The 14,699-nt window shown below is 49.0% G+C and overlaps 1 long non-coding RNA gene across 1 annotated transcript; it reads left to right on the plus strand.

Moving 5' to 3' along the window:
* The first annotated feature begins 7,150 nt into the window (after nt 1-7,150).
* On the plus strand, nt 7,151-9,762 carry LOC140848522 (uncharacterized). Its single transcript, XR_012129556.1, has 3 exons — nt 7,151-8,396; nt 8,805-8,936; nt 9,104-9,762. It is a non-coding gene; the product is annotated as an uncharacterized lncRNA (long non-coding RNA).
* The last annotated feature ends 4,937 nt before the right edge of the window (nt 9,763-14,699 follow it).

Raw genomic sequence — 14,699 nt, forward strand, 5'->3', positions numbered from 1 at the left:
AAAAAGGGTAAAGAAAGCATTTTTTAAAAACAGAATTAAAATTTCCCAATAGGGTTGCTATATCAACTATTCTAATTTTTATTTCAAGTGTACAAAAACACACAAAGTAACTCTGATATTGATGTGGGCAAAGAGACAGATTATTTTCACGTTTGTTTTGCATTTCAGATCACTGCTTAAGCCTCTAAATAGTATAGAGGGTGTGAGGGTAGCAGCTACTTCCATACTCCCACCTGGGAAAAGTCCTGTCCCACCTCTTATTTTATTATTTATTGAGGAGACTAAGACATCACATATTCCCCAGAGGAAGAGAAGGTGACAGCTACATTTTGCCCTTGCCCCCAGTCATTATCATTCCAGAATGATTGTGTTTTAAATGTGGTTTTCTCTGTCAGCTGATTAGGAAGTCCAATTCTTTCCACTGGGAGATGAGGCTATGCAAAGTGTCACCAAAATGGGTTCTAGAAGTCTGTGCTGGCTCATCTGCGAGCAGCTCTCTTCTCAGCCCCAGTGAGTGGGGTCCAAAAGGAACCAGCCCCTTCACTTCACAGGCAAAGCCAGAGTGGCCATCCTTTATAAATGTCACAAAGCATTCAGGCAGGGCAGGGACACGGGGCAAGCACCATGATTAACTTTTCCTGCCTATGATGAAAAACGCCGAGATATAAACAGTATAGGAAGAACAGAAGGGACTCCATCTTAAGGCGAAGATTCCATTTTAAAAACACGAGTTACGAGGTAAGATTCCTAACATATTTTATGGTAATCAGATGACAACCGACCCTATGTTGGGGCAGGGCAAGTAGTTCTAAATGGTATGTCCTGCTGCTTGAGGGCAACCACTATTTTGGAGAAGAACAGGAACAAGAAATTCCTTGTGCTGAGTTTATCTTACAGAGTATCTAGAGGACAGATTGTGGATAGTGACATGATGTCCCTCACTGGAGACAGACATCATGAGGCCGCATGCTGAGTCTATGTGACACCTACCAACTCCCACCCCCAATCCTTTGCCCCATTCTTGAAAGCCTTAAAAGACAGAATCCTTAAGCATGCCTCCTCTCTAAGGCTGCCTGCAACTTCCATCTGGTGTGTACTCTCTTATATCAAATAAACTTTTTTGCTGCATAAGCTGATTGCACTTGTCTCTGAACTCTTCTCCACAAAGACAATAACTCTCCAACCTCTACCTCTGGTGGTAAATACCTGTCACTTTGTTATTTCATTCAGTTTTCTAGACTTAAGTACAAGTCTTCAGTCTCTCTGTTCTACTTCAGACAAGTAGGGAAGGGCTAGTAAGATCTGATTTGGGCTTGCCAGCTCCTGCTGCCTGGGTGACCCAGACAGGACTGCAGCTGCATGATCATCCTCTTTAGTAGCTTGCCCAGAAACCTCCTTTCTTTGCTTTAGGAAGTTCCCAAAACATCTCAGTCCATCCAGTGCTCTGTGGCTCCCCCAAATCCTGGGGTGGTAGGGACTGAGTTCCCAGACCTGCAGATTCAAGTGGACAGTGGACACCAAGTGACCCTGGCTTCAGGAGTTGGCAAGGGATTTGCCCTATGCCACGCAGAAGGTCAATGAGCTTCCCTTTCCTCCCTCTGCTCTTTCTTGACCTGCGCTGCCTGCACAGCTGTTTACATTCACTTCTACGCTTGCGTTAATGAATTCCTTCCTTACCTACACTTGCCTGACCTGTTTGAGAATTCTTTCTCCATCAGAGTCAAGAACACTTCCCTGTCCAGGCTGGGGTCTCACCTAGACGCAGCTGCCTGACAACAGGAATGATAACTGATTTGGGCAAGTTTAAGCTTCCCATCCCCTGGTGCTGCCAATTTTTGGTATTTTTCTTTTCTGTCCACTAATTCATCTCACAGTGACCTGTCAATGAGTTGGCATTTCTACTAGTGTACTTCTTGGGGTAAATATCCTCCTTTTCTAAGTTGGTATCCCATGAAACGGTAGAAGAAAGGTTCTAGAACTGCTTCTTACTGCCAGGAAGTTAGGATTTTAAGTGAGCACAGACCTTCACTGGTATGTACTCATATCCTTCAACCTGCCCACATTTTCAGGGAGGAAATGGCAAGCTATAACTGCATTAACTAAGGGGCATTGATGTTATCCATGTTGTCCCATTAATCGTATTTAATGCATGTGTTTAATAGTGTTATCTTTGCTTCCAGTTCCAGAAGTCTTTAATTTAACCTGAGCACTTTTTCCCAAAGTGTGAACCAGGTTCATATACCATCTCTCTCAACTTCTTTTGTGTTTCTGAATCAGAAAACCTAAATGTCACTTTTCTCAGATTTGAAACACTCTCATGGTCAATGTAAAAGAGGAAGGCAATTGACTTCTTGTGTAAATTGCAGGATGGTGGTGAAAACAGCATACCTGAAAAAGTGGTGCAGAAAGAAAATCCTTTTTGCAAACAACATCCCTTGTTTAAGACTTGTGACTGCCTGAGGCTCCTGTCAAAGGAGCGAGGTAGAGGAGGACTTGCTCTTCTCCTCTGATGCCAGCTGGCTACCAGAATGTGCCGCTTTTAGCTTGCTGGCACACTGACTGGCTATTTGATGAGGCAGATCAGTGGCTAGTTTCTTTATTTCTCCTCCCTTTTTGACACATTCTTTCAAGTTTTTTAATAAAATGAGCTCCATTTCTGAATTTCCAATGGGGTTATGGTCCAGCAAATAATGGGAAACCTGTGCACTGGCTAAATTCACTGTGTTCTGTTAGTGAGTCTAATAATTATAAAAAACAGACCTGTATAGAAACAAAAAGACAGGCAAACTCCCAATTAGTTGCTTAATTTTTAAGTTTTTTTCCAGGTTTGATAAAAATTGAGGTTTAAAAGTTTCCATCTCCTGCTTCTGCATAAATCAAAATGAATGCATTTTTTATTTGCCCGTTTCTTTACAAGAGTCACATTGTGACTTAGAAGGATGAAGGACCTGTTTACCATCTTTGAATTTCCAAACTGGTCTGATGCGTACTAGGCTGGCCTAGAGCCCCGGAGTTTCCATAACCTCAGAGGTCAATAGTCCCCCCAGACTCAAATTCCTAACACCTGGCCAAAGGCTTCAGTGGTTCACCAGACGACCTTGACCTCAGAATACAAAATGGCATATGGAGATGGCTGCATTTGGCACACCCAAGTGTGTCCTGAACACAGGTAGGAGGGTCCCCAAAGGCGGTTTTGTAGGAGGCACTGACCATGCTACCAACTTAACTAAGCAGCTATCGCTTCAGTAACAGAGCGGGGCATGCTGAGCAAGGCCTGCGAAGTTTCTGTCCTGCCCATGCCTGCACCATCTCTTCTTAGGCCTCGGGACAGTCACAGGTGTGCCATGCACAGCCATGGGCTCTGTGTCACACAGGCAAGGTGAGCCTATGGCTCGGAATCCCCACGGAGATCTGCGGGGAACTGGCGGTGGGTTCCTGGGAGATGTAGGCACGGACAGTGGACTGGCCGGCAGCCCTCCCAGGCGCTTTGGGGGTGCCAAGAACTCTCTCCAACTGCTCCAATCCTCCCCCCCCCCCCCCGCTCCTCATTGAGTCACTCGTTTTCATTACTCCCCAAACATGTCACACCAGATATCTAGGCATTCCTCCCTCCCACAAATGATGAATCCCCTCTCATTCCAGCCTCCCTTCTGAATCACACATTTCTAAACCAGCTCTGCGCATTCCTGAAAGATTACAAAAGCAGCAGGCCTGTGCAAAACCCCAGCTTCTGCCACACTGACACTGATGCCCTGGTCCCCAGCCCCACAAACGACTGTGCATACGTCTTCTCCCCGCTCCTCCTGGATGCAAGGACACACGCAATGCCAAAAGCAAGGTCGGTGTGGCGGGACGGGGCGGCCACCGGGTGCCGGGACCGGAGGAGCTGCGCGTGCGTACTAAAGAGAAGAGGCACAGCCTGCCTGCCGTGCTGGCGCTGTGAGACCGCTTTTCCCTGTGATCCTCGTTGCAAATCTCAGCCGTTTTGCAGGCACTTTTCTCATCTCTCAGCCTCGGCAGGGCTACGCCCTCCTGCTGCCTCCGGAGCTGCGATGACTGCTGCCGAGCTGCAAGCAGGCACTGCGCGCACGTTTCAGTCTCCGCCTCCAGGCCAAAGGCAGCCCCGCGGCAAACAAAACCTTCAGGTCTCCAGGAGCCTCGCGGGTCGTGCAGTGGGCCAGGGCGCCCTGGGTGCGTGGGAGGTGTAGGGGCCAAAGGGGGAAGATCACACACACCCGTGAGCCCCTGCTTCGCAAGAGGTGTGAACAAACGAGGGGCCAGGAGGGGAGCTTTGCACCCCGCTGCTCTCAAGGACGCTGGCAGGCTCGCCGCGTCTGACTCATCCCGCTTCACTCTTAGGACTTCTTAATGCCTTTTATCTGCCACAAATGTTCTTGTCAGGGAGCTGGTAGGTGTTAGATGCTCAAGCAGCCTCCGGGGTGTGAGTGTACACACACACATACCGTCTTTTTGAAAAGCACATTTGTCTTGCCCAAAAACAAACAAAAAGAACATACCTGCCTGCCTTCAAGTACGTCCCTGGGAATGAATAGCCCGCCTCTGACTTCTGAGCTCCCGTTTCACGGTCTCTAAACGGACAAGGACTTTCTCCCTAGTGGGAAGGCCACCCCTTAGGGCCGGGCGCACAATGCTCCGGGGCAGGCAGGCCGGGGCAGGAGCGAGGCAGTTAGGGCTGGACAGGGACTGCCGGGCTGAGCACATGGTGTCCGTGCCGGCAAAGTAAGGCCGGCCACTGGGGCTGGAGGTGGGAGGGGCAGAACTAGAACTCTCTTCAGCAATGGTGAACCAAGGAGATGTTAGTGAGGAGCACACTGTGATTACTAAAAAATGCTATCTTCTACCTTTCCTTTAAGATCTGGTAATATAAGGTTGTTTCCCACATTTTCAGGTCACATTTAAAATGCTCTGTGAAGTTACCCTGACAAAGCCTGAACCTGAAGTCATTCGACTTTCTGGCACAGAGGTGGGATTCCAACTGGAGGCAACAGATTCAACTCCACAAACATTCAGAGGTGGCGGCAGAATGGTGCACCCTCAGGAAGCTGACGGCTTCCGCAGGCAGGCAGGCAGACAGGCAGGTTAAGTATGTAAAAGTGCAGAAACAGTAACTGATGTAAGAGTGGTGGCCAGGGAACATCACAGAACACAAGGAAGGGACTCTGGTTCATGCCACGGAGAACGGGGAAAGCCCGCGGTGCAGGCAGCCTTTGGGGAGGGCATCCAGGAGCCGGAAGTGGAGGCTCGCAGTGGGCAGGCTTGGGGTGGGCCCTGAGTTTGGGAAGGGAGGTGGTGGTCACAGTGTGGAGGGGCTGGTGTGCTTCCCGAAGACCTCCTTTGGAGGAGACAGTCATCAGATGCTTCCTGGGGGGACGTAACTGCTCTAGTGTGGGAGGGTGGCCTGGGGGGCAGAGGGGGATGACTGAGGTGAAGGCGGTAGAGGGGGCAGGAATGGTCCCTGCCTGTGGAGGCAGAATGCATGCAATAGGGGCTTAAGTGAAGGGGCAAAAAGATGCATCTGCCAGGGAGAGGACAAAGGTAGGCGGCTGGGACTCAGAGTGCCAGAGATCACAGGGCAGAGAGGTGCAAGCAGGAAAGGAACCACACAGAGGCAAGAGGAGCGGCTTGGTGCAGAAACGTGACTCCCATTTCGGGGCACCGAGGCAGCAGACCCCCTTGCTGTGCCCAGCACACTCATGCTGAGGTGAGGGTCGGGTAAGCCATGAGAGGCCATCACAGACCAATGCAGTGGGGCTGAAGAGACAGACCAAAAGTGAGCTTGAAACAAGGACCTGTGTGGGGCCGAAAATGAGATGGGGACACAGCACACGATTGTAAAGCCACAGCAAGCTGAGACCTTTGTCAACTTCCTCACACAGGCTGGCGTTTTCCTCGTGCCAGCAGGAGGCCAGGTCAGCGTCTGGGAAGGCTGGTTTCCCTCATCGTGAGCGAGGCCTACCATCAGCTGCTCTGGAACCCGAAGGACCAGGGAGGATTGAGGAAGCGGGGTCTGTCTCTGGGAAGTAGCACGCACTTTGCAGGCCTTATTTTTAGATTAATGTGCTGATGCTATTACTAGCTCTGGATTCCCAGCAGGAAGGGGCTGTGGAAGCAGGTATGTTTGCAGTCTGTTCACACTTCAACCACAAATCTCTCACCCCTACCATCTCCCACAGATGGTCCTCCTCCTCCACTTTAAAGCCACAGCTCCAGGAGGCATCCCCAAGGGATCCTGAGCGGCAGCCCTGGGTCTCGAGACCTGGCCCCCATTCCCTGTCCCCCTTTAGTGCACAGAACCTCCACAGTGTACCCTGAGGCATGTGGCCTTCTCGAAGGAACCCCACGGCCATGACATCAGGTAATTATGCAAAATAAAATGACCAGCCTTTTTACCCCACATTACAAATAGCACTTTAAAAGGGGAAAATGCATGAAATACTCCAAACATGCTCTTCCTGGCTGGCTGAGCTCCTGGCTGAGTCACTCTGTCTGTCCTCTTTTCCATAGAGGTAAGGGAGGGAGAGGAAAGACCACAATTTCACTTTACAGAGACTTGGTTTTCTTACATAAACTTTTCTGTGGAATGTGGGGCCCACCCCATCAATTCCACAACTGTAGGGTTTTCCACCTTAGGTTACTGCAGTTAGGTAAATATTGCTTGTTTTAAGAAATGAAATGAATAGCTGAAAGAGTACAGAGATCCCACCCCCAACGGTTCATAGACTACTAATGATTCAAAACAGCTCAGCAGTTTCAGAAAAGACAAATCACATATTCTATGGGTCTACCTGCAACCTCTGTCAAAGGTCTATAGATTTAGCTTAACTTGGTGACCTGTCAGGGACTTTTCTCTGCCTTCTTCCTTTACCAAAAACGTTGCTGTTTATACTTTCTGAGGGAAAAGTCCAGTGCTTACAAAACAAACATGAAGCAAAAAGCAACCACCACCTATAAAGTGCTCATCAGTTACCAAACTATCTACAACACTGAGAAACTCAATGTGCCCCGCTTGTTTTATTTTAGGTTGCCTTGTGTTATAATTAGTGATGGTTTGTATTCTGATCAATTTTATTTCATATTCTACCTCTGGAATTAGATGGAAAGGTGTTTGAAGCAGCAGGTGAGTCTTGTCTTTTCAGCATTCCCCAGCTTACTCTCCTGGGGTCTTTTGTCCACATGGTGACTTTTGGAATGAACAGTGAATGGTTCAATGAATGAATGGCCAAGCTAGTTTACTGCAGCTTTATTAGTACCCACTTGCTTTCCCTTTTTTACATTAATGAAAGTCTTCTCAAGTTTGGTGGAAGGGGTGGAGGGGAATTTTTGGAAAAGACTGATCAGGATAGATGGCAAATCCATTACACTTGAGCCAATCCTCTTTGTCTTGCCCTTGGCAGACATTAATAATCAACTACAGGACTCTTGCTGAGTGTTGAGCAGGTTTCAGATTTCCTCTCAGACGCCAAGCCCAATCAATCGGCAGTAGCCACTCTTAAGTACTATGTAGAGAAGGATCTATTTGTCCTCTATGTGTTAAATCCAGAATTTTAAAAAGCAACCCTTACCAGAAAGGGTAGAGGAGGGTCATTTCTCTGGTTTTAATGTCAACTCTTATTTTTAAACCCCTTCCTCCCTCCTGTGATTTTTTTCATTTTATATTCCACCTCACCCTGTTTAAACAGAACTGTGTGTGTTCATCTGGCTGACTTTCCTTGTGGATGGTCTTTGCTTCCGCCTGGTGTCCAGGTCCCTCCTCAAGGTGGGATCTCACCACATCCCACACCTGGCAGCCTCCTGGCAGTGGGAGCTGGATATCACACTAAAACCACTAGTTAATTTTCTGCAAACTACAAGTGCTCCAGTTTGTCCTTAAAAGTCTCCTTATAGTATCACCCAGGGCTTGATCCTCAGCATGGAGCCTCCCCAACACTTACTAGGGGTTGGGAGACCCAGCTGGACCCTTGACCATCATCATGTCTAGGGCCATGCCCCTGGATGGCTGCCAACTGTCCACCTTTCTCTGAAGGATGGACTGGAGGCTTACCAGGCAACTGGGAGTGGTTCTTATAGGAACGCACCTTAGGGTTCCTGATACAGACACAGGGCTGTCGGTCAATGATGCTGTGAGACCCCTAGGAGGTGTGATGAGTGGACATGACGGAAAGAAAATGAGATCTTGTCCCTGCTGTCAGGAGGCTTAGGATCTCATGGGGCAGATGAGGGAAACCCCTGAGGCATGAAGACCAGGCTGAAACATGGACATGGCCACCTCGTCTTACCTGCTGGAAGGTCACAAAAGCAGGAGGGCCTTCCTAACCCCTCTCATGGGAGTGAGCTGGGAAGCAGAAGGCCTGAGGCTTCTTTGGCATCTAAAAAAGGTAAGAGGTTTTTGATTGCTATATTTTCAAAACCAAGAGGGAAAAGGCTAGATGGGGGAGCCCAGTCTTGAACAGGACAGGTGGAGCCTGGAGAGGTTCTGTAGTCAGAGGGGCCACGGCCTCTGCTCCCAGCTCTGACAGAGGAGCCGGGCAGCCGGAGACAGATTTCTAGGCACTGCCAGAGGGCTTCAGGGCAGATTCTCCTGGCCATGACTTAACAGCTTATATGTTTTTGCTCACATAAAAATACCAATTAAGTTGAATTAAAATATTACAAGTCCTGATATTAAATCTGGGTTTGGAGGAGGTGGCTGTGAATGAGTGCCTACTATGTGTTATGCACCACCAGGTACCTTCCATTCATTGTCAAGATTCTGACACGGAGGCGGTTCTGTGTCACTCTTACAGATAAGGAACAGACAGGAAGGTGGGCTCAGAAGAGCAAGAACGTTGCCCATGGCCCCACAGCCAGGAAGACCTGGAGGCAGTCTTCACACCCAGCTTGGCTCTATTTGAGACATCTCTTTTCCACTTCCCCAGGTCACCTCAAGGCTTCTAAATGGCCCCAAGGTTGGGTGTCAGTGGAAGGAGCTTTGGGGAAATTTCTTTATTTGGAAAAACATCTGCCCGGCTGTGGAAGGGGCTGAATGTCTGGGATCGGTGCCTTGGTTCAAGCTTGACCTCTCCTCCCACTCACCACACAACAGGAGACCTGTCCTGTCAGAATGGGCCTTTTTCCCATCAGTCAAGTGGGAGAGGAAACCTCACCGTGGAGTGGCCACAAGGAGGAAGCGCCCCCTGCCCGGCTCAGGAACAGGGTCTCTGCTCATAAAGAAAAGGCTGCTGGAATCAGTGGTGTTTGTATCTATGTGTTTAAATTAACAGTGTATCACCACAGCTGCCTTTCCATTAACTTAAGATCTGTGCTGTGAGTGGAGCTGCGTTTTTTATTCCTTTGTGGAAAGACAGCTGGGCTGCACTGCAGAGCTGCACAGCCAGCTCGGGACAGGGGCGCAGCGATGTGTGGGGATAGGCGCGCACCCTTGTTCAGGCAGTTGTCTGCAGTGCTGAGGGACACTCCAGGCCCCATGGAGGACAGTGAGGCCAGCCCTGTCTGGCTGCGGTTCCTTCCAGGAGGCCTGGATGCCACATACCACGTACACATGCGCTGTTCTAGACCACATGACCTGGAGTTGGGAACACATTGGCCACCCAGGAACTAGGTCATTCTCACAAGGGGAGGAATGGAAAATGAGTCAGTGAGGCTGGTGGGAGAGCTCTTATGCTATAAGGTCCGTCATACAGCAAAGTGCCACGAGCTGGCGGCACTGTCCTGCTCAGGGAAAGAGGACAAGGCCAGCCTGGTGTAAATACTGGGGTTTCTTGCAGGGGAGTGTGACTTTACATGGCCAAAGCAGGGTGCAGAAAGTGAGGGCCTGAAGGGTGGGCTGCTGGGCTGGGGGAAGCCTGGTGTCCAGAGGCTGCTCATCTCTGCAGATGGGAGAGGAAGGAGGTAGACATCTCCCCCTCACAAGTGTGGCAGCAGCTGGGACAAGTGCTAGGTGCGTGGTGCCTGTGGAGGGTGGGGCCTGCCTGGCACCCCTTTCTTCTTTTCTCTGCTAAACGTGGCTGTGCTGCTGACCTGGATTAAATGTGGCAGGCTGACCTCAGCTGTGCTCGGGGAACGGGATCTGAGGGAAATGGGGATGGGCCTCCTCCCTGGGACACAGTGGTAGCAGCACTGGTGTCAGGCAGGCTGGTGGGCCTGGCCCTGCAGGCAAATGAGCTGGGGACAGGTGGGGACCCTCGGGCCGGCAGAGGCAGGCAGAGGGGCACCAGGCCAAGGCAGGATGGCTCTGTGAGACACCTGGACATCTCCCCCTGGCGGGGCAGACCTCACCACAGTGGACGCTGGCCCCATGGACCAGGATGAGTGGTGGTAGAGGAAACATGGTCTTCGCGCCCCCCCAACCCCAAGCTCGTGGGCTGGGCAGTGCCATCACTGTACAGTCCATGTCTCTAGAGCCCCTGGGGGTGAAGAATGTGCTTCCTTGCTAGACCGACGCTGCTCTGGGTGTGGGAATAGTGGCCAGAGGGCAGTGGCAGAAAGACAGCTGCTTGGAGCCCACCCTAAACAGAGCCCTCCCTGTACCCCAGGCACCCCAAACCACAAGCACAGGAGTTTTGGCCTGAGAGAATTTAATCACAGACTGAACTCATCTGGATGAACAGAGGCCTCTGTTTCTCCCTCTGTGGGTGCTCCGTGGCCACCATTCCTCCTCGGCCTGCAGGGATCAGGAACCCACCAGTGAATTAATTCCAAGGGTTCTCCTCAGGGCAACTCAGAGCTAAGTCCTAGGCAAGGGGGGGCTGCACCGTTTTCCTGTGTGACTTCTCCCCAGCCCTGCCCTTCCTGTCTGCACCCCAAGAGGACTCTTCTGGGATTTGTGCTGGGACCCAGCACACTCAGCCTCCCCTGCTCTCCACACGGCCTGGCACCCCCAACACCTGAGGCTGCCCCCTCCTGTCACTCCCCTGCATCAGGAGGGGCCCAAAGAGCGGTTTCTGAATGTGTCACCGAAGAGGCCAGGCTGCGCTTGCAGAGTTGCTTTGAAACTCATAAAATGCATTGTCTTTACCCATTAACAACAGAAGTCTGGTTTTATGTTGGATCATGCTTCTTTTGCTTCTCTTCAAGTAGGATACAGTCAAGTCATAACGTATCCCACAGTTCTAAAACTGATTTCCTATCCCCCACACTAGAGAGGCTTATTTTTAAAAAATGTGCACATACATGTGTATATGCATAACCAATCTAAAGTCCGAGATGAAACGTTTCTGCAGCCACAGATGCACGGGCCTTGTTGCATCGGCAGCATTGCGCAGACAGTAGGGGTCTGTTGGGCAGTTGTATCAGACTCTGACCAGCCCTCCCTCCCCAAAGTGGCTCTGTCCTTTGTGCCAGCGACAGTGCAGATGTGCTGACTAGCAAGGGGTGGAGCGAGCAGCCGCATCAATGCTGGAGATGTCTGAAGATGTGCTAAGGACTGATTCAGAGCCATCAAGGCTCAATGGAAAGCCCTTTGTGGTAGGCCCACCCCCTGGGGCAGGACTTGAGGACCAGGGATGAAGGACCCATTTCAATTCAACAAGAATGCATTGAAGTCCCACCAGGTGCAAGGCACTGCTTTCTGCTAGGGGGAGAGGCCTGCAGAAAGAGACGGGAGACAGCCCATGGTGCCAGGCTGCAGCTCACCAGTGTCTCAGGCAGCCAAGGCCCTGGCATTGCACTGCACCAGCTGAGCAGTGGGGACTTTGCTCCCATTGTCCCTGCATAGCCAACCACTCACTCTGGATTGGGGGAGCTGTGGGTGGTGAGAGTCATTGAGAAACAAATGGACAAACTCCTGCTTTCTGTTTGGGACTGTCCATTCTGCAGCATCTCCAAGTGACTGACTGTCCCTCTGCAGGTGGCAATGTGGATGTCACAGAAAGATAAAGATGCCCAAAGGGGGCCAGTGTTGCCACCAAAAGCTTTTCTAAACTCCATAATCTCCACTTAGCTCGGTACACAGAGGGCAGAATGTGACACACTTTCACCATCCATCCTGGTATTTTCACACGTGAATCCCAGCAGTTTAATTAGATGTTGATTTCCCTGAAATGAAAATTTATTTTTGAAATTGGATTAAGCATTTCAACACTTGAGGGTTAAATTGCCCTTGAAATGTGAAGACCGAAAAATGATACCTGAGTTTGTAGATAAAATTCCTTTAAAAGTAGAAAAAAATTTTCTGCCATGAGCCACAAGGTCTTTAACACAATGATGTATAAAAATACCCACAGCAAAGCAGTAAAGTAAAAATGTCTACTTATTTACTCTAGTTTTTCAGAACTTATGCAAAGACACAAGTGGGCCAAAATTATAAATGAAATTTTATCCCCAAATCAAACGTTCTTATGAACTGTTACCAGAAGATCTCTGTTTAACATTGCTAAGCCCCAGTGAAGATTTTTATGCTATCATGTTCTAGTATAAGCACCAAACTTGGACAGTTTGCTGGAGTTGGATGCTGTGAGGGTTTAATTTCTACTAAAAATTCTTATCTCTGATAGATTTGTCAAGGAAGCCCTGATCACACTAGACAGTTCTGTCTGCACAACTGCAATCAACTCAGATGCCTGTATCTGGAAGATACTTCACAGAACCAGAGTCTTTACACCACTGAAAAGACCTTGAAAACATAGATGAACGGACTCCACAGTAAAAAGTCACCTTTCTTTTAGGAGAGAAGAAACACTTTTGTCAGATATTACTCAGAGTTCAGAGGCTGACTCCTGAGGGTCTCAGGACAATGACAAGCAGGACCCCTCATCCAGCTGTTGTGAAACCCCCAGGTCTGGCTTCAAAGGTTGGGGGGTAGGACCTTATACTGTTGGTCAGCTCTGGGGTAACAGACTACCAAGAGACTAATACTCCCCACTGTGCCCATGGAAGACATTACTAATCAGTCACATGCAACCTCAGCCCTCCTAACACTGACCTCAGGCAGCATTCGCTGCCTACTGTGACAAGAAAAATCCTCCAGCCCAAATCCAGAAAGCATCTCTTCACCTATAACTTTTGGACCACAAGCTAAGGGACACTGTTACAGAAACGGATTACAAAAGCTTTGTATTTAAAAGACAGCATTCAGATGTCTACCAGCAATCATGCTTAGAATTCCTAGAATGCACTGGTATGAAGAAGGCTGGCTCCACAAAGCTGGTAAAAATACCAGATGAACACAATACACTGGGCACTTTGTTTATCTGGATTGTTCATAGAGAAACATCCCAAGTCAGAAGTATTTACATAGGGCTGAAATGACCATTCATGGAAGACCTCTTTGGTTGCTCTGAGCTGATTAGCAATGGAGGGCTGGCCACTAGAGAGGATTGATAAAAAATGTGAATTATTTGGAAGCCAGAACCTTCCTGTCAAACCACATTTCAAAGATAGCAAAGGAAGTCACACAGGCTATAAAGCTGCTTACATGGTGGCAGGATCACCAGTGCGACCTCTATTGGTTCAAAAAGGTGGAAGCCAGAGACCACTCCAAAGACTGTGGAAAACCCTCTGGCCCTTTAATCCCAGGGACTTGATGCCTAACAGAGTGTGGGTCTCATGGCTTCCCACTGACATGCTTGTGCTATGGACTGAACGGTGCAAAAAGAAACGTGGATGTTAAAGACCCTTCTGGACCCTGACTGGGGACCAGAAATCCAGTGAGGCCCCTTCAGTTCCTAAGCCCTCCACTGTGGAGGTGGAGCAGGTTTCACTGGTTGGGAACAACCAGCATTAAGACTGGTGAACAGAAGGGGATTAGCCACAGACAAATTTTTGAGGCATTGTGGTTTATCATGCAGTAACTTTGAACTAATAAGAGTAATTAAGTGTTAAAAAGTTTAAGAATAAGATTTGCTTTTAAAAATAGCCTTGTCAGTTCCATCCATCCAATCACATCCCTTCATTCTGATAAGATGCTGGGATGCTAGGGAGGGGTTGACTTTCAAAGACTGCAGGGATCTGTTCATAGCTGGTGGCTTGCTTGGTCTATGCCACTGCCCTCAAGTGAGCACCCATTCATCTTGTCCTATTAACAGTGATGGCAGTTCTAAGCATCTTTGTGCTCTACTCCTCTGCCCAAGATTTTGTTGCTGTTAATTTTGTTGAAATCTAAGGACACCCATAAAAGTACTGTCATGTGTCAATATTACCTAATGCCTGTGTTTGGGGTAGGGGTGGAGGGACAAGAATTTTCTCTGAAGCAGTCAGAGATCTTTTGATGGAGAACTTGGAACTGGCTGAAGGAGGTCATTGCTTGAAGCCCCTGGCTACAGCTCAGCCTGGGTAGCCTAAGGCCCCCCACCTGCCTGACAGGGATTCCAGGTTCAGGTCAAGTCTATGCACTTTCCAAAGCCTTCTCCTCTCAGGATGGTTTTCTAAGGTATTTTTACTGCTGGAAAGAGAAGGCATGGCCTGGTATACCTGATTACAGTGTGTGTGGGGCTGTATTTCTCATTGCAAAGCACTTGATGAGTTTTCAGATTTACAAAGAGGTGTAAGCAACAAGGACAGACTTTCCAGGGTTTGAGTCTCAGAACTGAAGCCAAATCACCACAAATCACCTCCATGAGCATTACCTGTCCGCCTTATCTTGTTCTCACCCTTTTGACAAGGAAAAGTAGATACCGAGAGAAAAACCTAGGTTATAAAACATCAGTCAGCATAATAATTTGGTTCCTATATATTTAACAGAG

This window comes from Manis javanica, chromosome 3 (assembly GCF_040802235.1).
Source record: "Manis javanica isolate MJ-LG chromosome 3, MJ_LKY, whole genome shotgun sequence".
NCBI lineage: Eukaryota > Metazoa > Chordata > Mammalia > Pholidota > Manidae > Manis > Manis javanica.